A 24,783-nucleotide genomic window follows, 5' to 3' on the forward strand; every position below is an offset into this window, starting at 1 on the left:
CTCTCAGGGTCTCTTTCTGGACCTTGGGGTACTCCCTTGAGCTTGTGGGGTCTGGGGCATAATTCGTTTCCTGTGGTTGTAGGACGGAGGTCTCTATCCTCTTGTTGGCTGTCATCCAGGGGCCAGTCTCAGCCCCTAGGAGCCATGCTCAGTTCCTGGCCACGTGGCCCCCTCCATTAAGCCCCCATGTTTCAAATCTCCTCCTTTAGGCAGGGCTCAGTCCCTTTGAAGGACTCCTCTGATTCAACCTGGTTCATTTAAGATAATAGTCCTTTTAATTAACTTAAATCAACAGATTGGGGACCTTCTTACATCTGTAAAATTCCTTCACTTTTATCACTAATATAACCTAATCAAGGGAGTGAAATCCATACCACGCACAGTCCTACCCAAGGGATGGGGATTATACAGGATCCGCCCACCGCACACCAGAGGGAGGCCTGGGTCTTGGGGGCCACCTTAGACTTCTGCCTATCACAGTAGGCCACACGGTCCCTGTCACTAGTACTCAACAATGTCACTCTGGCACACAAGCAGCCATAAACAATACAAAAACAATGGGCACAACTGTATTCTAATAAAACTTTATTTATTGGCACTGTGTTTTGAATTTCATATGATTTCCACATGTCCCCAAATAGAACTCTTTTGATGTTCCTAACCATTTAAAAATATAAAAACCATTCTTCACTTGTGGGCTATATAAAAACCAGTGCACATCCAGATTTGGCCTGAAGGCTGTACTTTGCTGACCTCGGCTCAAACGACATAAAAATTTCCAATTTTAACAGTCACTGAAATATAACACAGTACTGTGAATCACCATTTGAGTGTCTGATGTCATATGCTGTTGACCCTTTCCTCTCAATTCTCAGTTCTAGAATGTTCCTCCCTTGTTCTAAGAAGTGGAGGGGAAAACATGTCTCCCATTGTCTCCTGATGCTACACTCCTGGCCTTAGGGTAAGGGATTGAGTAAAGAACCTTAACTCCCCAGACTTAAATAAGCATTCCACCTAAACTATAGCATGCGTTCATCCTGGGTGAGAAGCAGGCCTCTCACTTTATAGATGAAGAGACCAAGGCCAGAGTGGATGACACACTCAGATGATGACATACCACATCAGGGGCAGAGCCAAGACCTCAATCAAGGACTTCTTCCTTGGCCAGAAGGTCTGAAAACCAAGGCAACCTCTAAGGTAGGCCCAGCCACAAAATTTATGGGGCTCAGTGCAAAACTAAAATTCAGAGTCTCTTGTTTTAAAATTATCAAGAAATCAAGACAGCAATAACAGAGCATGAAACCAAGCATGGGCTCTTCCGAGCACCAGGGTCTGTGCGAGTACACAGGTTGCACGCCCATGAAGCCAGCGCTGCTCTGTGGACACACACGTTCTGAAGGGAAAGTGCCCCAAGCCCCAAATCATGGAGATTCCACCCTCATGCCCACAGCTGTGTTGAAGGCAGGGTGATATCTAAAAGGGGCTTATTAATCATGAGCAGCCTATCTTGGGGAGCCGATTCTTGCCCCCAGAACGAATGTAAACCAGCCTTGCATAAATTGAATTCCTTTTCTGAATATCTAATTGAATTTGCAAAAGTGTGTGCCAGGGGGGTGTTTAAATAAGTGCACAAATATGATAAGAAGGCCTTCACACCATTATATCTAATTCAGTAAGCAAAAATAATGGCAGGGCACGTTCCAATTAGTGTTTGATTTATTTGCTTTAACAAATCCAATTAGTAGAATGTTTTATAAAGTCATCCAATGTCAAACACTCATGGACTCCACAGATAGAAACAATAATCCTAATAGAAAAAAAAATATTTTAAAGCTCTTTGAACAGTGAATTTATAATAAATAAGATGATGTCTCTCTGATGGCTTGGGCATTCCCCAAGGACCAGGGAAACAGTGTCTGATCTGTTCATTTGCTTCTTTCTCTCCGAGACTTGGTGTGGCAACTTAGGTTAATGTGGCTTATTATATTAAATCCAGGAATGAAAACAACAAAGGTGGAAGTTAGCCAAGGGACTTCAAGGGAGAATAATGAACTTGCTGCTGGGTGTCTTCTAGACCAGAGACGTGTTCAGACTTCCAACACAGCACAGTGCAGTGGAGAAAGCACAGGACTAACAGAAACGGCAGTGACCTAGAACCTGATCTTATGCCCTCATGCCCTTTCCAGGATTCAGTTTTCTCCTCTTTAAAGTAGGGATTTTAATGAGATTAGGAGTCCTCAGGCATGCCCAGGGAAGGAGGTGATGTTCTTTGCCCAGTGAGACATACCACGAGGTAGTGATTAAAGCTATGAACTCCAAAGCCAGTATGTAAGGTTTTTCTGTTTAGCTTATGACCTTGGTCAAATTATTCAACCTGTATGTGCCTCAATTTCCCATCTGTAAAACTAGGATAATAATAGTGCCTGCCTCAGGGTTGTCATGAGAATTGGGTGAATTTAATCTTCGGAAACACCTGGAACAGCGCCTAGCACATAGTAAGTGCCAAATAAGTGTTTGTTAAATTAATATTTAATTCCAATCTATGAATTATAAATAGAAAAGTGAGCTATATCATATATGTTCAGCTCACATAATTTCATAAAACAAGCAAAATATTTTAAAGTAACTGCGTGTGAGTTTGTCCATCAAGTGCTGTATGGATTGGCGGTGCCAACTATGGTATGCTGCTGATCTGCATGGCAAATACAGGCTTTTGTCACCACTTACTACTGTGTGACCTTGGGCAAGTCACATAGCTGCTGGGGCCAGAGTTTCTACATGTGTGACAGAGGCAGTAAGTTAAACCCTCTCCCAAAACACTTCGACTTCTGACATCCTACGAGACCATAACTGCACCCCCCTTCATAGTACTCAGCTACATTTGCTGGGACACAAAGAGTGCCAGGTAACAAGAGTCCCCTGGAAACGAGAGTCTCCGTTCAGACCAGCTTCCCCAAGTGGTCTGCCATGGGCCTCTGTCTGGTCCATTTGCACATCACGGAAAGAGGAGAACACAGTGGGACATGGCAGACAGATTCTGTCTGCTCACACAGCCCAGCGCCCTGCCTCCAGCACCATTTGCAAGGAGACAGGTGATGCACTGGGACAGGGAGGAAGGAAAGTGGGATGAAGGAAGGGGCCCATGTGTGGGGTCAGCACCCAGCCTCACCCATCAAGGAGAGGCTGAAGAGGTAGGGGGAGAGAACAGTCACTTTCAGCTGAAACAGGTGAATGCGGTGCAATTTGGAGACCAGCTAGAGAGCCCCACCAGTCTGAAAAGCGGTCCCACCCAAGCCAGCAAGTCTTTTTTTTCCCCAAAAAAACAGCTTGGGATTCTTCTGCTCCTGCAAATTTAAAGAGAGAAGGGGTGGTCTGGCCCAGCTCCTAATTTCACAGGTGGACAGACAGGCGCAGGGAGGGCCAGGCTACAAAGAGAAGGGGCCCTAGGCCAGAGCTCTGCCCACTCGGATGCCAGAGCGGCATCTTTCATCTTTCCTTGCACAACAGTGATGTCTTTTTACATTTTTATTTGGAAGGAACAGCGTAAGAAGGAGATGGCCACAGGTCATTCCCCATGTCAGGGAAACTTCAGATCAGTCGGGGAAAGGTGAGGAAAGGTTTCCTCGACACAAAGGACAGGCTTAAACTGGTTCCTGGCAAGAGTTGTGTCAGCGCCTGAAGCCTGCAGAGGCCCACGCCAAGCTCCTGATGGTCTCAGAGCCTTTGCTCTTGCTGTTCCCCCTGCCTGGAACGCTCTTGCCCTGGCGCGTCGCGTGGCTGGCTCCCGGCATTTTCTGTGTCCAAAATCAAATGCCACCTTCTCAGAGAAGACCCATGGAACATTCAGAAAAAAGTAGCCTCCCCCCTTCTCCAATCATTCCCTGCGACACCGCCTTGCTGATGTTTCACGGGGCTGTTGCTCATACTCCTTAGTTACACTCTGGAATTGTTTATTTACTCATTTCCTTATTTATTTTCTGTCTTCCCACAGAAGTTGGGAAAGCTTACCAGGGTAGGAAGTGTGTGTCCCTTTTGTTCATTACTGAATCCTTAAGACACATCAAAGAGCCCAGTACTTTAATGCTTGAGAGCTTGAGGGAAACCCTATAAATGCTTCATGAAAGAATGAATGAAATAAAATTTGGTAAAGTGTCAGGAATGCAAGATTTACTATCAGAAGGTGTCACGCGGCTTGGTTCTGGCACTTTCTCTGTGACCTAGAGTGGGTCGGGAGAAAACTTCTAAGCCTCCATTTCCTCGTCTGTACAGTGGGAACAACAATGATATCAGCCAACATTTACTGAGAATGCACTATGTGCTATGCACTGTGCTAAGCCACTTCCATGGATTATCTCATTTAGTCCTCGAAAGAGCCCCATGAATTCAGTGCTATCACCATCCACACTTTATGCACAATAAAACTGAGAATCAGCTAAATAATTTGACCCAAATTTCACAGAGAGGAAATGACCAGAGGTGTTCTTCAGAGCATTTTGGAACAGGCAAATTTCCTTACAAATCCACTGAGGTCCAAAGGGGTTAGGTCACATTCTAAGGGTCACAGCGACATCAGGAGGCAGAAATGAAATGCTAATTCAAGGTTGGTCCATCTGAAAGCCCAGCTTGGCCCAAGCTAAGCCACTCTCACAAAACTAGGGGAGCTAAGCTTAGATCCTTCCCACCCAGCCAGGTGTGAGTGAGGCCCCTGCCCCAGTGGCAAGTTATAATAAGCTGGATTCAGTGCTATCTCTTGAGGGCCCCCGATGGTGAGCAGCAAGAGACTCCCAGTGAAACACGGATATCTGGCTTGTCCCAAGTACTAATGCCCAAGTTCCATCATCTCACTAACCCTCCCCAGCACTGTCTTTCATCATAGCCATGTCCTCGAGCTCTGAAAGCCTCCATCCTGCCTCAGTTTACCACATCCCCTATCATGCTTCATTGCCATGGCACCAAAACTGGCAATGTCACCCAGAGCCCACATCATATAAAAGACGGGAGATGGGATCTTCATGGTTGGTCCTCTTCAGTTTCTTCATCCATGAAATGTGGATAATTATAGCACATTTGCCATAAGTTGCAATGAGGATTAAATAACATGTAAAACAGCAAAGAGTCTGGTACACAGTAAGATCTCAATGGACATTAGCAATTATTATTCCCATCACAGAATATCACACACATGCACCCCTTATAGAGGAACATATATTTAGAAGAAGAAATAAAACATTTGTTTATTTCCATACTGAGAAATATATTTCTAGACTTAAGATACTCAGTAACATGGACTTAACACTCATGATTCCATAACTGTCCACATGGGTGCTCTTGGCTTATGCCCCAACATCTCCTTCTTTCTTAGGGAACCCGTTTGAATCTTCTCTTCTGGTTTGCTATGTTTGCTAGAATGCTTGACTACGGTAGTAGCCACAATTCTGGGTAAGAAACAGCAGCCCACAAGACCACCATAAGCTACTATATGCCTCCTCCTCTGGGCACTGCTCCTCCCACCCCATTAAAGAAAGGAAACAGGAAGATAGATACAAGAACCAATGCCTTTCTCCAAATGAGGATGTTTTAACACAGAGGACAGCAAACTATGATCTGTAAACTAAAAATCCAGCCTGCCTCCTGTTTTTATAAATAAAGTTTTATTGGAACACAGCCACACTTATTCGTCTACATACTGTGGCTGTATTCCAGCTACAGCAGCAGAGTTGAATAGCTGCAATGGAGACCATAGGCCTATAAAGACTAAAATATTTACTATCCGGCCCTTTATGGGGAAAAGTTTGCTTATCTTTCCTTTCAAAGTTCTGAGGGCAATGTAATAGCTGTCATCCAGGGCATGCAGGAAACTAGGAGAGCGGATGATGGAAGCTAATTTTTGCTCACCCCAAAAGTTGCTACAGCTATAGGAACATCTAGCTTTCTAAAAATCTCTTCTTGTGAAAGTGACTTATTTTTAACACACATTTTTTTTTTCCAGATGAAAAAAGAAAAATAAGAACTGAGGTCCTGAGCCTCATTGACAGGCCTGGCCAAGCAAGTATGGCTTCCTGGGACAGTGAGTGCCCTGTCCTGGCAGCTCAAGGTCATGTAGACTCACGTGGTCCACACATGGCTCTCTTTGGGACTCTGGAGCTCCCTTTGACCCCACTCCAGACCTCAGCTCCATTAGTGACCTGGCTTAGAGAACCTCAGGTGAGATGGCAGCCAGGTGCCCTCACCCTGGCCCTGTGTGGAGCAGGGGGAGGAAAGACCAAGCAATAGTCACTTCTGAATGATCAAGAATCCCTAAAAATGGACAACCTGAGGTCATGCACAGCTTTCTCAAGTTCTACCCTGAGAAAAACCAGCCTTTGGTGCCCACTCTATAACTTTGAACAATGAAGTGCCAGGTACTTTATAAGGACTACCTTATTTATCCCGGGAGAGCAGCTCTGTGAGTTACTCTTTGACAGTCAATGCACCATTTTGCAAAATTGTAGCCTAAGACTCAGAGGAGTTAAATAACTTCCTCAAGGCTACAAAGTTTATAAAGGGCAGAATCAGGATTAGAATTGCTTTCAATTTGACCCCAAAGCACAAGCCCTCCCAACTATATCATAACATCTCCTGCATGACAACACTAGTAAAATTCCCTGGTTTGGAAGCTCTCACTCCTCCTCATTATTCTCTCTGGATTTATTCAACTCATCTTTGGATCTTACACATTCATGCTACATCGAGGGTCTACTGTATTATTGCATCTACTGCATTATTCTAGGCATGAGGGAGAAAGCAGGGATTAATAGCTATGACCCCTGCCTCCTTGAAGCTCACACCAGTGGGGGAGACCAAGAATAAAAACATGGACCGAAATAAGGCAGGTAAGATACCCACCTTGGCTCTTCACATAACATAAGACTTTGAAGGTGGCAGGCACTCGATAAATACACCCATAAGGCAGATGTGGAAAGGGACCCTACTGAACAGCTACTCTTTGCCAGGCATCAGGCCAGGCATTCCACATGGTCTTACTTCATTGTGACGACCATCCTGGGGCCCAGGAACTGGAATTGATCATAACCATTTTAAAGATGAAGAAACTGAGACTCCAGCAAGAATCCAGGCCAGGTCCTCTGTGTTTGTGGAGTCCGTTTTCTTATACCAAAGGCCAGTCTCCTTCTGCTGCATGAGGCCATGCACACAGAAGCCTAAGAAACATTGAGGACTGGCTGACAGATATTGGTTTATGCACTCAGTTTTTACAAGTATATTAACATTTAATTACATAAAGTAAAGACTAGGGTTCCATATAGTCAATTAAACTCGATAATAGCATCCGGCGTTATATAAATCACCAGACTGGTAATTGTGCAGATAAAATATTATTGAGGTCTGAATATTATCCTAAGTACAGTTGGTTGTGGGAAGTCCCCTCAAAACAGTTAAGCTATGGCAAACTGGTCTGTAGTTGGCAGCCGGGCTTCATCAACCATGGCTTGTTAAATGTGCATCGAATGTGGGATGAAAGGTTTTTAAGGACAGAGCAGAAGGAAGGCTCTACTAAGCTAAAGCTTCAATGACTTGGATACCAGGATTGGGTCAATCAAAAGGAGTGGTGTTCTGAGGTCTCAGGGATGGTGACGGTTCTTTGGGTAACTGTCATTAGAGCTGAACTAGCATGCCACCCCATGAAAGCAGGGAGCCTGATACTCTTTCTCTCAAATGTTGACACTTTGGTTCCCTGGAGAGGTAAATCTTGCCAAGATGAAGGCGCACACAAACGGGAAGCAGCACTCTTCTAGTAATTAGGGAAGTGGCCTCTGATCAATTTCAAGAAGAGACAGTAGGGTAGTCACTAAGGTTTCTAAGCAAGAAAACAAAACAGACCCTGGACTCAAAGCTGCCTCGTCTCTGCCTCTCTGAGGCCTTCGAGTTCACATCCAGGACATATGAAAATGTTCCTCATCTTTGGAACAAGCACTCAGCAACTTCCAGCTCTATGCACACTTTTTTTCAATCTGCAAAGGCCCCATGCAGATGATCCTATGTGTGCAGCCCCTGCCAACATGACTTCACCTCAGGCTAAAAGTCTTTGAAACATAAATGAACTTCCAACAAAGCTGCCACTTGCTAAATCACATAATAACTCAGGGTCTGACAGGACAAGAGAGGCAGGTGGTCTTGAAGATTGAAGATGTGCCTGGGAGAAAGGAGCCCCACATTAAAGACTTGGCCCCACCACTGGCTCACAGCATGACCGTGGCCAAGTCACTTTCTGTTTAAAATGGATCTGGCTGGAATCTCCTGACAGTCTCCTGCAAAACCACTGCAATGCCTATAAAAACACTTGAAAAAGGCAAAAACTTCCAAGAGCACTGAAATCAAGGGCTCACAACAAAACTATCACTAGCATCTGGAGGAAAACTAAAATGAATTTAAAAATGCAAATGGCGGACCACCTCTGTTACACCCTTATTATAATCTGGGAAGAAAAAAAAAAAGTTAAACCTCATCTGCCTGGAATTAACTAGATAGACCATGTTTTCTACCCTGTCAAAGCCCAAGTTCAATATTACACAGTGTCTAACGAGTAGGAAACTGTGTACTGGCCCCCTAATATAAGACCTGGCTTAGGCACCTATAGTTTCTCTCTTCTTTACTATCTCCTACCTACAGTCAGAATATATAATCTTTTGGAAAGAAATAAAAAATATTATGATTAAATTTAAAAAATGAATGCAGTGGGAAAAACAAAAAGAAATCATTGTGAATATTTAAAGAAAAGACCTCTGAAAATGACCCACTAAAGAAACCTGAAGAATGCTTTCAAAAGTGTGGAGCATCCTGAACAGGATGCAAAGAGACCTAGCCCTTCCAGTTACAAGAAGGGAAAGCCACACAGAGAGACTACTATAAACTGATACCACAGTAAGATTAGATGATGGATCTGCGGGTTAATAAGAGATCCCGGGGAAAGTAAAAATGCAAAAAACAGGATCAAATGAGCATTAGTGAGAAAGACAGCAGCGTCAATGGAGATTTATAACCCTCCAACCTCAAGACTGAGTGAAATGAACAAAAGCAAAAGTAGCAGACAAACCACAATCATTGAAGTTTTCAGTGTTTTTTCTCATTGATTTAGAGGATGCAACACAATTTGGGCCCAGGAGTTTATCTACTACAGAACCCATTCTTGAGAGAAACACACAGCATGAGAGGAAGTGGAGGAATTTCCAGAAAACCCAGCAATATCTGCAGGTTGGCACATCAGGGGCTGTGGGATGGGAGAGCTATGGAAAGGATGAAGGATGCCCAACTTGGGTGCCCTTTGGCCTCTTGCATCAACAACATTTTAAGTCTTCATTAGTCTGTTGTTGTTTCCCCTCTAACTCAGTTCTCCCCAGAGGCCCTGGGACCATATCTCATCTGGGAGACACCCCAGAATTGAAAGGGTAAGAGTTGGGGGCAGAGTGAAAAGAGGGAGAAATGGCAAAATGATTTTTAACATGAGGACCAATAGCAGCAATGAAGCAAAAAGCAGCCGTGAGAACGATAGCTTTCCCCCAGTAGCTGACTTGCCCTAGAGCTAAGAGGAAGAGAAGTTCCCAGGTACCCCACCAAGCCCACGAACACCTCCCGAAGAGGGGAGGGGATGCTCCAAAAGTCAGTGAAGGGCTGATTGCAGAGAACTCTCCACATCTTCCAGGCCTTGTCCATGAATGGCTGCAACTCCACTAAGGCAGAGAGAAACAAAACCCAAACCCCAAACACACCCCACTGGAAAAGCAGCACAAGGTGGGGGGGCTGAGCATCTTGAAGACACAACTCAGCCCAGCCCACAACCATGGGACCTGGGACAAGTCACATAAACTCTCCCAGTTTCAATTTCCTCATCGTAAGAAGAAAGCAATAATACTCATGAGCAGGTCTGAATTTTATGTAGCCTGGAGCTTTAACTCTCTGGGGAGGGAGCATTCTTTAAGAAAAATAATACAAACTTAGAAAAAAACACTATTTAAAATGAGAAAAGAAATCACAAGTAACAAATTTCTAACCACCAACGAATACCACAAACATTGTACAATCGGAAAAATAATATTTTTATAAATTATCTTCCTGACAATCTTTTCCTCTACATTTCTGGATGCATTCCCTGGGATTAACTCTTCAAGATAATGATTTTGTGATATCACTTTTTTACACAGAGACTAGAATTTTCAATGCTCTGTCAGGCAGGTCGATTAATATTTATTACTATTAATATTTTTAAAATTTTCCCTCTAGTTCACAAGGCATTATTTATTAATATATAGGGTCATGTACACTTTAAAATTATGGTCAGATTTGGAGAAATTTCTTTCATGTATATGCTGTACTATTTCAGGGCATTATAAGTGTTCTTGGACATTGAGTAATCATAAATGATCTTTGAATTTATGACCTTAGGTATGTTCCTGGATGCCATTTCCGCACCAGAAGAGCTAGTGATGGTTTCACTACACACAAGGAAATATATATGTATATGTGTAGATATATGATATATATATTCCATTAACACAAACTAAGCTTCAATTTCTGTTTATCTAGGTCCCTAAAATGCCCTGACTACTCCAAAAGCTCCACCTCGCACCCCTCACTCCCAAAAGGAAAGTATGATGAAGAGAAAGTTGGAGTGGAATCATACATAGCTGTAGTTAAAATGATCCTACCTTTGATCATTTTATAAAATATAGGACTATCTGGACATATTGCACAGGCCCCTCCAGGGGCCTTGCAAGGGTAACAATGTGACAGGGAGAGACCCTGAGGCTTAAGCTTCAGTAGCTTCCCAGGTACAGGGCTCTGAAACGCCCTGGCAAGGTGCACATGGAGGGTGCAGCAGGTGCCTGGCTTCCGAAGTGATGGATGTCCTTACCTGCAGCCACGCCACATTTCTGAAGGAGGCATCTGAGACCCGTCCAGCATCTATCAACCCTGACTGCACCTGCGTGACTGTGTATCTCACCTCTCTAATGTAACAGTAAACTCCAGGCAAGAGATGGGCTGGGCCTTGGGGACAAGATCTATAACATTCAGCTACATTCGGTTACTTTCACACAAACATGCTGGATTTCACCTTGGGGAGAAAAATGTTCTACAGCTGTGCTAGAAAGCATCGCTATTGTCCCCAGCTTCGGCAAAACACTATAATTCAGATATCTGCCCAGTTTGCTAAAACTTGCTGAGGCCACTTGGCATTTCAGAGTCCCATTAATTTTCCCATCTCTCTCCTTTTCTCCCTGGCAGCTCCCTCCAGACCTCAATCACATCTTTGAGCCTTTTAAGGGGAAGCCATAAAGCTGGCCACCTCACCCGCTTCGACCCCTGCAGCTTCCCTGGGCTGCAGATATTTTTCTCGCGAAGCCCCAGGTCACATCACACAGCCCGAACTGCATGACACAGCCCAAACTGCACAGCCTCCCGAGGGTCATCCAGGAGTCCTGCTGCACACCTGGGAGTTTGAAACTGTTTTGATTCAGACTCACTAGAATTACCCTGAGCTCCTCCTAGGAGGTTTTAACCTAAATTTCTCACAGCAGCTCCCCTACAACCCTGGGAAGCTCAAGGCAATCCCTAAAACATGCAGCTACGCCCCCCCCCCCAGAGGGCAACCTCTGCACCAGGAATTTGTTGGGAAACAGCAACGGGCTCAGTGGCAAAATCAACAGGAATGTTTATATTCTCCTTTATCATTTTCTAATTATTTTAGAAAAAAATAACAGTTATGTAAGATAGGGTAACTCTGTTATCTAGTTCTTACTGAAAAACGTAGACAGGAGAAATGATGTTGACAGAAAAGGGGCTTCGAGTTAATTCAGTCCGTCAACTCCCCAAAGGAATCCACAGTTGGCTCCAGGAACAACCTACACAGGTCACCGAGAGCCACATCCTCAGTCTGCACACGGCTTTGAGCCTGGAGAGGACCTTTTTTGTTTAACAGAGCCTTGGTACCCACAAGAGCACTGTTACAGACCGTCACACAAAATAAAGGGCAAAACTGAGGTCTGGGTGATAACAGAACATAAAATCTTCTTTGAAATGGCACACAGAAAAGCATTTTCTTAAATCATGGTGCCTCCCTCAAAAATCTAACATGTCTGTTTTATATATATATATATATATATTTTTTTATTTTTTTTTGAGACAGAGTCTCACTTTGTTGCCCAGGCTAGAGTGAGTGCCGTGGCGTCAGCCTAGCTCACAGCAACCTCAATCTCCGGGGCTCAGCGATCCTACTGCCTCAGCCTCCCGAGTAGCTGGGACTACAGGCATGCGCCACCATGCCCGGCTAATTTTTTTTTTTTTTTTTGTATATATATTTTTAGTTGGTCAATTAATTTCTTTCTATTTTTGGTAGAGACGGGGGTCTCGCTCAGGCTGGTTTCGAACTCCTGACCTTGAGCAATCCGCCCGCCTCGGCCTCCCAAAGTGCTAGGATTACAGGCGTGAGCCACCGCGCCCGGCTGTCTTATATATTTTGTGAATCGTGGTATACACACGCACACACACACACATAATAAGCTCATAGAATTTCTTAGAGGAATTAAAGGAAACAATAAACAAGTAGAACCTAGGAAAAAGTCTGACACATTTTAAGAGCTAAACATATACTAGCTATTATTGTTGTTATTAGGAGTAGAGTGCCTCTAAAATGTATGCATAATTTAACACACATTTTAGCAAGTCATAACGATTGGTAGATATTAACTAGTAACTATTCTGGTTACCTAAAGTCACAAATATTCAAATACCTACCAGCACCACTACATTGGACAGCACTGCATTTTTTTTGTATAATTAACACCTGAAAGGTATATACATTACATAGGGGCATCCTACATGTATTTACTTATACATAAATCTTGTATATGAATATACATGAATGCAGGTTTATTAGTTTTTAATCTAATTGCAAAAATAATACATTTTCACTGCAAAGAATTTTGAGAAAAATTTAAGAATACAATCCCCTCTAAACTCACCACTCCAGGAGTCACCTTTTTTCATATTATTATATGACCTACAGTTTTTTGAGCTTTTTTCCCCCACTAATAGATTACAAATTTTTTTTCCAAATAAATTTGAAATCAGAATGTATTATCAGGTTACAAATGCTTTTGGTTACATGGATCACTTTTGTAATACTCAAGTCAGGATTAAAAGCGTTCCCATCTTCCAAATAGTGTTCATTGTACCTGTTAGGTAGGTGTTTGCTCATCCTCTCCTCCCCCTTTCCCCCTGCTTGATTTCCTTTGAGATTTACTTCCCTCTATGCACATGTGTGCTTGCTCATCAGTCATTAAATAGTTCTAATTTAATAGTGAGTACATGTGGTGTTTGTGTTTCTATTCTTGAGATATTTCACTTAGGAGAATAGTCTCCAGTTTCATCCAAATTGTTCCAAAAGGCATTAAGCCATCCTTTTTTATGGCTGAGCAGTACTCTATGGTATACATATACCACATTTTGTTAATCCACTCATGAATTGATGGGCACTTGGGTTGATTGCATATCTTTGCAATTGTGAATTGTGCTGCAATAAACACTCGAATGTAGATATCTTTTTGATAAAATGACTTCTCTTCCTTTGGGTAAATACCCAGTAGTGGGATTGCTGGATCAAATGGTAGGTCGACTTTTAGTTCTTTGAGGAATCTCCATATTGTTTTCCACAGAAGTTGGAATTTAATCAAGTCCTAATTTGCATTCCCATAAATAGTGTAAAAGTGTTCCTTTCTCTCTGCATCCATGCCAACATCTATTGTTTTTAGACTTTTTAATAGAAGCCATTCTAACTAGGGTAAGGTGAGATCTCAGTGTAGTTTTCCTTTGCATTTCCCTGATGATTAATGATGTTGAGCATTTTCCATATGTTTACTGGCCATTTGTCTTTCTTCTTTTGAGAAGCTTCTGTTCATTTCTTTTGCCCACTTTTTAATGGGGTGATTTGATTTTTTCTTGCTGATTTGCTTGAGTTCTTTGTAGATTCTAGTTATTAGTCTTTTATTGGATGTATAGCTCATGAATATTTTCTCCCATTCTGTAGGTTGTCTATTTGCTCTGTTGATTATTTCCTGGGCTGTGCAGAAGCTTTTTAATTTAATCAAGCCCCATTTATTTATTTTGTTGATGCTGTGTTTGCCAGTGGGGTTTTCTTCATAAATTCTTTGCCTGGGCCAATATCTAGAAGAGTTTTTCCAACATTTTCTTCCAGAATTCTTATGATTTCATGCCTTACATTTAAGTCCTTTATCCATCTCAAATTAATTTTTGTGAATTGTGAGAGATACGTTTCCTATGTTATTCTTCTGCACATAGCTATTTAATTTTCCCAGCACCATTTATAGAATAGGGATTCTTTTTTTTTCTTCTTTATTTTTTTTTATTTCAGCATATTATGGGAGTATAAATGTTAAGGTTACATATATTGCCAATGCCCTCCCTCCCCCCTTGAGTCAGAGCTTTAAGTGTGACCATCCCCCAAACATTGCACATCTCATTCATTGTGTTTGTATATATCCATCCCCTCCTCCCCCCTCCCACCTGCCTGACACCCGATAAATGTTATACCTATATGTCCACTTAGGTGTTGATCCATTAATACCAATTTGCCGGTGAGTACATGTGGTGCTTGTTTTTCCATTCTTGAGATACTTCACTTAGTAGAATGGGTTCCAGCTCCATCCAGGAAAATACAAGAGGTGCTATATCACCATTGTTTCATAAAGCTGAAGAATACTCCATGGTATACATATACCACATTTTATTAATCCACTGATGAATTGATGGGCACTTGGGTTGTTTCCACAACTTTGCAATTGTGAATTGTGCTGCAATAAACATTCGAGTGCAGGTGTCTTTTTCATAAAGTGACTTTTGATCTTTTGGGTGATGCCCAGTGGTGGAATTGCTGGATCAAATGGTAGACCAATGGTCTACTTATATCACTTTAAGGTATCTCCATATTGCTTTCCACAGAGGTTGAACTAGTTTGCAGTCCCACCAGCAGTGTAGGAGTGTTCCTATCTCTCCGCATCCATGCAAACATTTACTGTTTGGGGACTTTTTGATAAAGGTCATTCTTACTGGAGATAGGTGATATCTCATTGCAGTTTTGATTTGCATTTCCCTGATGATTAGAGATGTTGAGCATTTGTTCATATGTTTGTTGGCCATTATTTTGTCTTGTTTTGAAAAATTTCTGTTCATGTCCTTTGTCCATTTTTTGGTAGGGTTGTTTGATTTTTCCTTGCTGATTTTCCTGAGTTCTAAATAAATTCTAATTATCAGCCCTTTACCAGATGTGTAGCTTGTGAAAATTTTCTCCCATTCTGTGGGTTGTCTGTTTGTTCTCTTAACAGTTTCTTTGGCTGTGCCGAAGCCTTTTTAATTTGATCAGGTCCCATTTATTTATTTTTGTTGCTTCTATGATTTCCTTTGGCGTCTTCTTCATACATTCTTTACCTAGGCCAATGTCTAGAAGAGTATTTCCAATGTTTTCCTCTAGAATTCTAATAGTTTCACACCTAAGGTTCAAGTCTGTTACCCAGTGTGAGTTATTTTTGTGAGAGGTGAAAGGTGTGGGTCCTGTTTCAGTCTTCTACATGTGGCTATCCAGTTTTCCTAGCACCATTTATTGAATAGGGATTCTTTTCCCCAATGTATACTGCTGTCTGCTTTGTCAAAGATCAGTTGGATGTATGTGGATGGTTTTATATCTGGATTCTGTGTTCTGTTCCATTGGTCTACGTCTCTATTTCTGTGCCCATACCATATACTTAACCAAGGAGGTGAAAGATTTCTACAAAGAGAACTGCAAAACACTGAGGAAAGAAATCACAAACAAGTGGAAAAACATATCATGCTCATGGACGGGTAGAATCAACATTGTTAAAATATCCATACTACCGAAAGTGACTGACAGATTCAATGCAATCCCCATCAAAATACTATCATAATATTTTATAGATCTAGAAAAAAGAATTCTATGCTTCATATGGAACCAGAAAAGAGCCCAAATAGCCAAAGCAAACTTAAGCAAAATGAACAAATTGGGAGGTATCACATTACCAGGCTTCAAACTATACTATAAGGTTATAGTTGTGCAACCTACTTTTAAAGAGCATTACAATATCAGGAATATTTTCCTGTTTTACTAGTGGTTCTCCTAAAACCTAATTTTAATGGTTGCCATTTTTTTACTTATGGTTGCCCTTAATTTACTAAACCAAATCCCTTTTTCTTATTTTTCTTTTTTTTCCTATTTTATTTTTTATAAAACATAGAATTAAACCTTAAGACATATCCACATTTATTTCCTTAGGATAATATTCTAAAAGTTGGATTTCCAGGGTCAAAGGGCATGTATAATTTTATATATATATTAGATAGTCAAATCACCTTCCAGAACAGTTGTTGCAATTAACACTCCTTTCTGCAACGTGTAGGATTGCTCATTTCCCTCGTGTCCTTACTAGTACTAAGCATCATCACTGTTTTTAATCTTTGTCAATTTAATTGATGAAATGCAGAGTCCCATTATTTTAATTTTAAGTTATTTGAATATTAGGTGAGGTTAAATGAATTGGCCATTGGCATTTTATTTGTAAATTACAGTTTATGTCCTCTCTTTTTTATAATTTATCCATTCTAATTCATAAGTGCTCTTAATATGGTAAACACATTAACTTATTTTTTATATTTTTCAGTAATAAACATTCCTCTAGTTTCTTTTAACCTCTTAATTATTTTTGATATATGCACATTGTTGAGCATAAAGTTAAATCTGCAAATAATTTCCCACTCTGGTAAAACTGCCTACACAGATTATCTGATATTCATGTATCTGATACTACAGAAGAAATAAACATTCACCTGTATCATTTTTTTATCCTCTTGTTAAATTATGAATACATTTAGATCTTTAATTCATCTTGAAATAATTTTAATGTATAATGTGGCATATAAATCTAACTCTATTTTACTTTTTAAAGTACTTTCATTATTGTTCCAGCACCATTGAATAATTCATCTACTCCCCGATGACTACATATATGAAATGCTTACATATACATGGGTTTATTTCTGACATTTCTGTTCTGTTCCATTGATTCATGTGTCTAAATATTAATATATCAATGCCAAAATGTTATAATTATTATAAATCTGAACATTTCATAATTTATGGTAATGTTAGGGATTAGCTCAGAAAATAGATTGCCTGGATGGTCTTGGGAAAGTTTGTTAATGTTTCTGTGCCTTCGTTTCTTCATTAATAAAATGGGGATAATAATCACCTCTTCCCAATAAAACTGTTATAAAAATTACAATAAGTTCATGGATGTAAAGTACTTAAAATAGTACCTGACACATAGTGAACATGCAATAAATGTTAGCTATTATATGCATTTCCTAGGGCTGCCATAACAAAGTATTATATCATAGGCTGGGTGACATAAATGATAGAAATGTACTGTCTCACAATTGTCTCACAATTCTGGAAACCAGAAGTCAGAAATCAATGTGTCAGTAGGGCTGGCTTTGACTGAGGGTCATGAGAGAGACCACCTCTCTCAAACTTCTGGTAGTTTGCTCACCATCCTGGGCATGCTTTGGCTTGAAGATGCATCACTCCAATCCTGCACCTTTCCCTGTCCTTGCTCGTTGACTTCTGTGTGTGTAAATTTTTCCTTTTAATAAAGACATAAATCGTATTGGGTTAGGGCCCACCCTAAAGACCTCATCTGACTTGGTTAAATCTTCAAAGAACGTATTTGCAAATAAGGTCACATTTTGAGATACCTGGGGTTCGGACTTCAACATAGCTTCTTTTAGGGAACACAAATTTATAGTAGCCATTATTTATTATACCTTTTTAATGTTGAATAATGGGAGTGTCAGATAATTTAGTCTTAATATTGACTTCTATGTCAATGTTTTTAATTTTTCATGGCAAATGATTAACATTAGCTTTAGATTGAGAAAAGTTGTTTGTTTGTTTAGCATTATAATGACTCATCTCACAATTCCTATTTGGCCAGAGCATTTGGTGTATTGTGTTCTTTACCAACTTTTTTTTTTGAAATAGAGTCTCACTCTGTTGCCTGGGCTAGAGTGCCGTTGCGTCAGCCTAGCTCACAGCAACCTCAAACTCCTGGGCTCAAGCGATCCTCCCATCTCAGCCTCCCGAGTAGCTGAAACTACAGGCATGTGCCACTTTGCCTGGCTAATTTTTTCTATTTTTAGTTGTTTGGCTAATTTTTTTCTATTTATAGTAGAGACAGGGTCTCACTCTTGCTCAGGCTGGTCTCGAACTCCTGAGCTCAAGCAATCCTGCCTCCCCGGCCTCTCCCAAAGTGCTAGGATTATAAGCGTGAGCCACAGCGCCCAGCCCTTTTCCAGCTTTTAAACCAGAATGGGTGCTGGATTTTATCAAAGCATTTTTGAGACTACTGAACTAGTCATATGGTTTTCTATTTTGATTTTATCTATGTGACATATATTCATTAATGTTGATTAATTTCCTAATGTTGAATGTTTCCTACATTTCTAAGATAAATCCTATTTTAGGGTGGTGTATTATTCCTTTAGCATGCCACTGGAGTAGACTTGTGAGTTCTCTTATTTTGTTTTGTCTTTGATGGTCATATCCATCTTCACGTGTATAGTTGTCCTCCACACTCACTTGACAAATTTCACAACTAGATAGTCTCTGCTTTCTCAGGAAAGGGATTTGTGGATCAACCTTAGGTGACCTTTAGTCACTGTATTTTCTAGAAACTACCCCAATATGAGGCAGAAATGGCCCTTTTTCCAGTTTCCAGCCTGGTCATGTCAATTTTTTTTGGCATGTCAATTCATGTCAAGGAAAGCACAGTGTTTAGCTACCTTTGCTCAAATCTCCCTCCTTCCAAGAAACCTGGGCTCATTGCACAAATTTTTATGACTTGCCCATCAAGGCAATGCCAGTTGTCTCTATAGTTCTTGGATCCTCACAACCCAGTTCAAAAATCAACCGCACATGCATCCTTGCAGTGGAATCCTACTCAGTAACAAAAAGAAGAAGCTACTGATGCACGTAACAATATGGACAAGTATCAAACGATTTATGTGAACTGAAAGAAGCCAGATTCAAAGGCTAAAAAAATCCATGATTGTACTTATCTGACTGTCTGGAACAGTCCAAACTATAGGAAACAAAAACAGATCCTTGGTTTACCAGGAGTTGAGGGTGAGGCAAAGTTTGACAACAAAGGAAGACCACGAGGGAATCTGGTCGATGATAGAAAAAAACATATTAATAATATGTAAGGGGTAAGTGGATTGGGGTAGAGGTAAAACAAATTGGCCATGAGGTGGTAATTCTTGAAGCAGCCAATGAAGGTTCATTATGTTGCTCTGTATATATGTTTGAAGTCTTAAAAAACCTAGTTAAACAAAATAAACACATACACCAAACTTGTGTGAGGCATGGCCCTGGCAAACATGACCCTAGGATACCCTTTCCTACTCTAATTATCTGAATCCTTAGCCCTCTCCAAATGGCCTATTTCACAAATGTGCTATCCAGTGACTTAATGAACCCAGAGATAAGAAGAGGAAAAGAGAAATACAATTAAGGAAACAGAAGCAGCCCAAACTTTGGCCGTCCAAATGAAATGGCTGTGCTAATGTCTTTGTTAATGTCCTGTGGCCTGGACAAAGAGAAAATCGCTCCCTGGATTACAGTCCTTACCATTTTAGGGCCTCTCTGGGAGCCCAACTGCAAGGCACAATGTGCATGGAAATCTGAGTTTCCATTAAAAAGTCTGCATTTATGACACAGCGTAGAGACCCCCAGAGCAAGACAGCTCAGCCTCTCAGAAAGTGCCCTCAGGCCCGGCCAGGCTATAGGTAAGGCCTGTGAGTCCCTTGCCTGACAGTAGACCACCCTCTGCAAGCTACTCCTGATCTTCCTATGGGGGGAGAGGGGGGTTGGCTTCTCCCCTGGGCCTGGGAAGGCTGCCCCCCATCCCCCGCCAAGGTAATGCGCATTCTTCTGCAGAGTGAACCAGCTCAGAGTAGTGGAGGCAGCCGCCTTAAGAGCACTCCTCACAGTGTGTCTGCTGTGTTACTGCAGGAGACGGATGAATTGCTGCTGTTTTTAAAAAACACTTCCCTCACTAGGACCATCTGTCACCAAAGGAAGACCTCAGAAAATCCGAGAACACTGGTTCAACAATTAACCAGTGAAATCACAATGCTTCCTGCCTTCCTGTCATCAATCCGGGAAGGGAACTCAGCTATACCTAGGCACTTAAGAGGTGAGGGACCACTGTCCAGTTTTACTGATGAAGGAAAGTACCTCCAGAAGTCACATAGCTACTGAGAATCAGAGTGAAAGTTTGAACCTTATTGGGGTAGAGGATGGAGATGGTTAACTCTGCTCCATCCTCATCCTCCTATAGAAAAAGCAATTGCCACTGCCTGCACCTCAGGGGGAAGTGTTAAAGGAAAACATTTACTTTTTCCTCCCAGAGGGTGTGGGATTCGCTCATTTGACTGGTAAAGCTTATCACTCCTTGGGCTATATTTACTAGTGCTCACAGTGTCTCAGAGGTGCATCTCCATCTCTCTGCTTCTACCATGTCTTTGCCCACCTGAGCTCAGATGCCTAGGGTCCCCTGACCTGCTCTTTCATTTCCTTCTTCCAGTACAGGTGAGAAAAGAGCCCCCTGGGCAGGGTCCAGGGCTGTCATTCTCTCTCCATCCTGGAGACCAATAGTGAGAGGCCAACCAGTGCCATCCGTTCATGCAATAGAGTAGTGGGTAAGTCAGAACAGAGCTTGCTGTTGACAATGTTGAACTTGACCCAAGCCCTTCTGGTTAAGAAATCCCCCCAATCTCCCAGAAACAGCTTACTGCAAAGAACCACCTTTCCCCGTACAGCTTAGGTAAGAATTATGGTAGCTCCTCTGGCAAGACCACACATAGACCTTCCAAATGCCCATACTTGGTCTCAGAAACAATTAGCTGCACTGTTCATCTACAACACTAATCTGGACAAACTACCCACTCAAGTGACTTGATCAAATCTTAGTCAGGCTTCCCTCCCCCCATGGAGGACTGGCTGACCACACAGAAATATCCTGAGTTCAGTTCATCAGTCAGGCCACCTACTCTCCCCACCCACCCCAACCAGTGTCCCCTATTGCAACCGTCCTCCTATTCCTATTGCCATAGTCCCCCTTGACAGAGGCTTTCCTTACTACTGTACAAACCTGCAATTTTTTTGACACTGTCTCTAGTTCATGAGGAAGGGAGACCTAAGCATAGTTTATCAGGCATGCCACAATCAGGGGCTAGGGAGTGCTCACACAGATGAAAAGGAATGGTACTTGCTTCTAGTTTGTTTGTGTGTACGCTCCATCAGTTAGATCTCTGAGGGAAGATGGGCGAGAAGCCGAATCTTGGTGCCCTAAACATCTAAAGTCAGCCTGCCTCCCTTTTCTAGTCTCTTCCCACCCCTTAACACCAGGAGAGGCCCTCTCAGCTCATACTGTACCACCCACACCACTCTCTAAACAGTAAAACAGATTTCACGTGGCAAAGGCGTCAGCTTCTCCCATTTCTCAGGGACTGAGGGCCAACACCAGGAGACAAAGCAGGCGAATGAAAGCTCATGTCTCTGCAATGAAGCAAAACACAAAGCACGCCTGGAGAAGTATTCTCTTCTGTAGGCTCCAGGGATGCCCATGGCCTCTCCAGCCTGGGCCTCCCCCCAAAGATGCCATAAAGAAACACTCTCTGATTTGGCCAAGCAGCTGAGGATTTAAATGGCACATCTCAGCAAACACAACTGCAGGAGGCTTGCGGCAGCAATAGAGCTAGAGGTGTTTTCCCTCTAGCTCCCTCTTCTTGAAGCTTTGTTCCCCCTTCCACGATTAAGGTGATTAGACCCTGCAATCTGAGCTTCCTTTGAGGACTGGACAACTGGTCTACAGATGGATGACAATGGGATTATGAGACCAAGCCTCAAAGACATGACAGTGAGGGCTCGTCTGTGGGGCTGCACCAGAGATGCCAGCTGGAAAAGGCTGAGACCAGGTGGCCAAGATCCTAACAATTTTTCAAAAAACGGGGGTTCTATGTGATTCTGATCTGGCAAGCGGTAGCTTCAATTCCATGAAACGTTTTGTAGCATATACTATGTGCCAAATCTGGGCTAAGTGTTTTGCAAATATTATTAAATCCCCACTACCAAAAAAAGAATCATTTGAATTAAAGTTACAGAGACTTAATACTAAAACAGGGTAGAAAACCTTGTGGACAAGCAAAAAGACCTTAGAATTCCCCACCCATTGAATGCAGACTCCTTGTCCACTCATCGGCATATTGATTTCTTTTGTTCATGCCTTTAGTCTAGTTCCATGGATCTTAAACTGCAGTGTGTATAAGAATTACTCAACCAGGCATATATTATCATGGGTGCCTTAAAAAAATTTCTAAGGTTAATTTCAACAACAGGCAGTTCTCAGCTTAACAATGGACTTAAGAGCCCAACCCCCACCTAGGATTCCAATCCACTGTGTCACAATTTAGGATTATCTCATAAGGGCAGTGTGGTGAGCCCAGGTACAGGTGGGGCACTTTGCATTTTGAATGTCCTGCATGATCAAGCACATATTAAAAGAAGCTCTCTGGCTTGTCCCTGTCACTTACAATTTAAAGATAAATAAGGTGAATGAGTTGAGTCAGAGACAGGAAATAAAGAATAAGTGAATGGATTAACATATTGTGGGAGATCCTTGGAATACTATTCAGCCTGAAGTATTAATACATGAAACAAGATGGATAAATCTTAAAAAGAGTAGACTCGGCCGGGCACAGTGGTTCACGCCTGTAATCCTAGCACTCTGGGAGACCAAGGCGGGTGAGCTCAGGAGACCAGCCTGAGCAAGAGCGAGACCCCGTCTCTTCCAAAAATAGAAAAAATTAGCCAGTCATGGTGGTACATGCTTGTAGTCCCAGCTACTCAGGAGGCTGAGGCAGGAGGATTGCTTGAGCCCAGGAGTTTGAGGTTGCTGTGAGCTAGGCTGATGCCACAGCACTCTAGCCCAGGCAACAGAGTGAGACTCTGTCTCAAAAAAAAAAAAAAAAAGAGTAGACTAAGTGACAAAGTCAAGCACAAAAGACTATACAGCATATTATTCCTTTTATATAAAGTTTAAAAAATAGCAAAACTATAGTATCAAGATGCAGAAAAGTGGTTGCCTGGGGAAGGGAGTTTGTGGGGAAGGCCGTGGGGGGCGGGGTGGATTTCTTTGATAGAAAGCAAAGAGGAGGAGAGGAAAGAGTGTGATTCTATATCTTGATGTAATGGTAGTTACATGATTACGATGACCAAAGTGAACTACTCTGTACACTTAAATTTTACAGTCTAGAAATAATACTTTAATATGTTTTTTTAAAAGAGGAGGGGGGAAAAATTCGTGGTCACCTCCATAGAAAAAGATTAGAGTACTTTATTCCAAACAAAAGACTATTGAGCAATTTGGGTCAGAAGAAGACACAAAGCAGAATCACATTCTTCCTTTCACATTGGTGAAAGAAGAGGAGGAAGAAAAAAGAAACTGCAACATGCATTTGAATTTTCCTTTCCAGAGAGGGGCTCTAATCAGTACAGGGAACAGGGTAACAAGTAAGACCAAGAGGGTTTAATTAAACGGAGCAATCATTAAACTGGATTTAAGAGTGCTTGTGTTTGCAAAACAACAAAATATTTACAGACATTTTCTTCATCCCCTTCATTAGTTTCAGACTCCACAGGAAATATGGAGGTTGGGAACAGGTCCTAATGAGATCATGCAAATTTTAACTACCGAGGTTACTCTGGCAAAAAGACAGCACGGCAAAATGCTCATGATGAAATGTTAAGTGAGGAAAGCAAGATACAAAATGAGCTTGCACTAACATTACAAGTGATTTAAAAAATTATGAGCATGAGGCAGGGGTGGGGCAGGGAGGAGGGTGAGTACGGGAGGCTGGAAATTAAAACATCCTATCAGTGATGGCACAAAAGGGAGGTGGGATTAGAGAATTGTTTTCCTCTTCTCTAGTTTACAAAATTTCTGAAATATGGTTTTATTACTTTTATTTCCTTCAAATTAAAAAGCGCATTTAGGCATTTAGAGTCATGCATCTTCACTATCTCTCTGCTCCCCTTTAGAACAAGACAAAACCGGAAAGAGTGTCTGCAGCCGCGGTGTCCGATCTCATGCCATTGCACCTGCAGTGACTCAGATCAGGACCTTGCTGCTCCCAGGGCAGTGAAACTGTCCTCCTCAAGGTTGTCCATGACCTCCACGTTGCTGAGCCCAAAGGTCAATTCGCAGTCCTCATCACACTTGCTCTGTCAGCAGTGTTGACAGCATCGATGCCCTCTCCTGCTTTCTCTGGGATTCCAGACTCTGTTCTCTCTTGCTTGTCTTCCACCCACCCCAACTCAGCCTCCATGTTGGACTCTCACCCTCTTCTCGATTCCCAGATGTCAGAGGGCTCAGAGCTCAGTCCTTGAATTTCTTCTCTTCCCTCTACACTTATCCCCAAGTGTCTCACCCAAGTCCACAACCTTAAATAGCATCCATACACTGACTACTCCCAATTTTATGTCTTTGTTCTAGCTCTCTCCCCTGGATTCAGACTTGTATACCTAACTACCTAGCTGACATATTCACCTGGATGTCCAACAGACACCTGGATCTCTGGTCTCTC

At 42.0% G+C, this 24,783-nt stretch overlaps 1 protein-coding gene and 1 long non-coding RNA gene across 4 annotated transcripts in view; one reads left to right on the forward strand and one right to left on the reverse strand.

Annotated features, from left to right (window-relative positions):
* Nucleotides 1–24,783, reverse strand: part of PTPRT (protein tyrosine phosphatase receptor type T) — a 1,014,822-nt gene that overhangs the window by 747,963 nt on the left and 242,076 nt on the right. The window lies entirely within an intron of this gene.
* Nucleotides 908–24,320, forward strand: LOC105880254 (uncharacterized). 2 transcript variants are annotated; one of them, XR_012912541.1, is made up of 3 exons: nucleotides 908–961; nucleotides 1,069–1,197; nucleotides 24,239–24,320. It is a non-coding gene; the product is annotated as an uncharacterized LOC105880254 (long non-coding RNA). The 2 variants fall into 2 exon arrangements; XR_012912542.1 differs by lacking the exon at nucleotides 24,239–24,320 and adding an exon at nucleotides 1,997–2,082.

This window comes from Microcebus murinus, chromosome 16, assembly GCF_040939455.1.
Source record: "Microcebus murinus isolate Inina chromosome 16, M.murinus_Inina_mat1.0, whole genome shotgun sequence".
NCBI classification, from domain to species: domain Eukaryota; kingdom Metazoa; phylum Chordata; class Mammalia; order Primates; family Cheirogaleidae; genus Microcebus; species Microcebus murinus.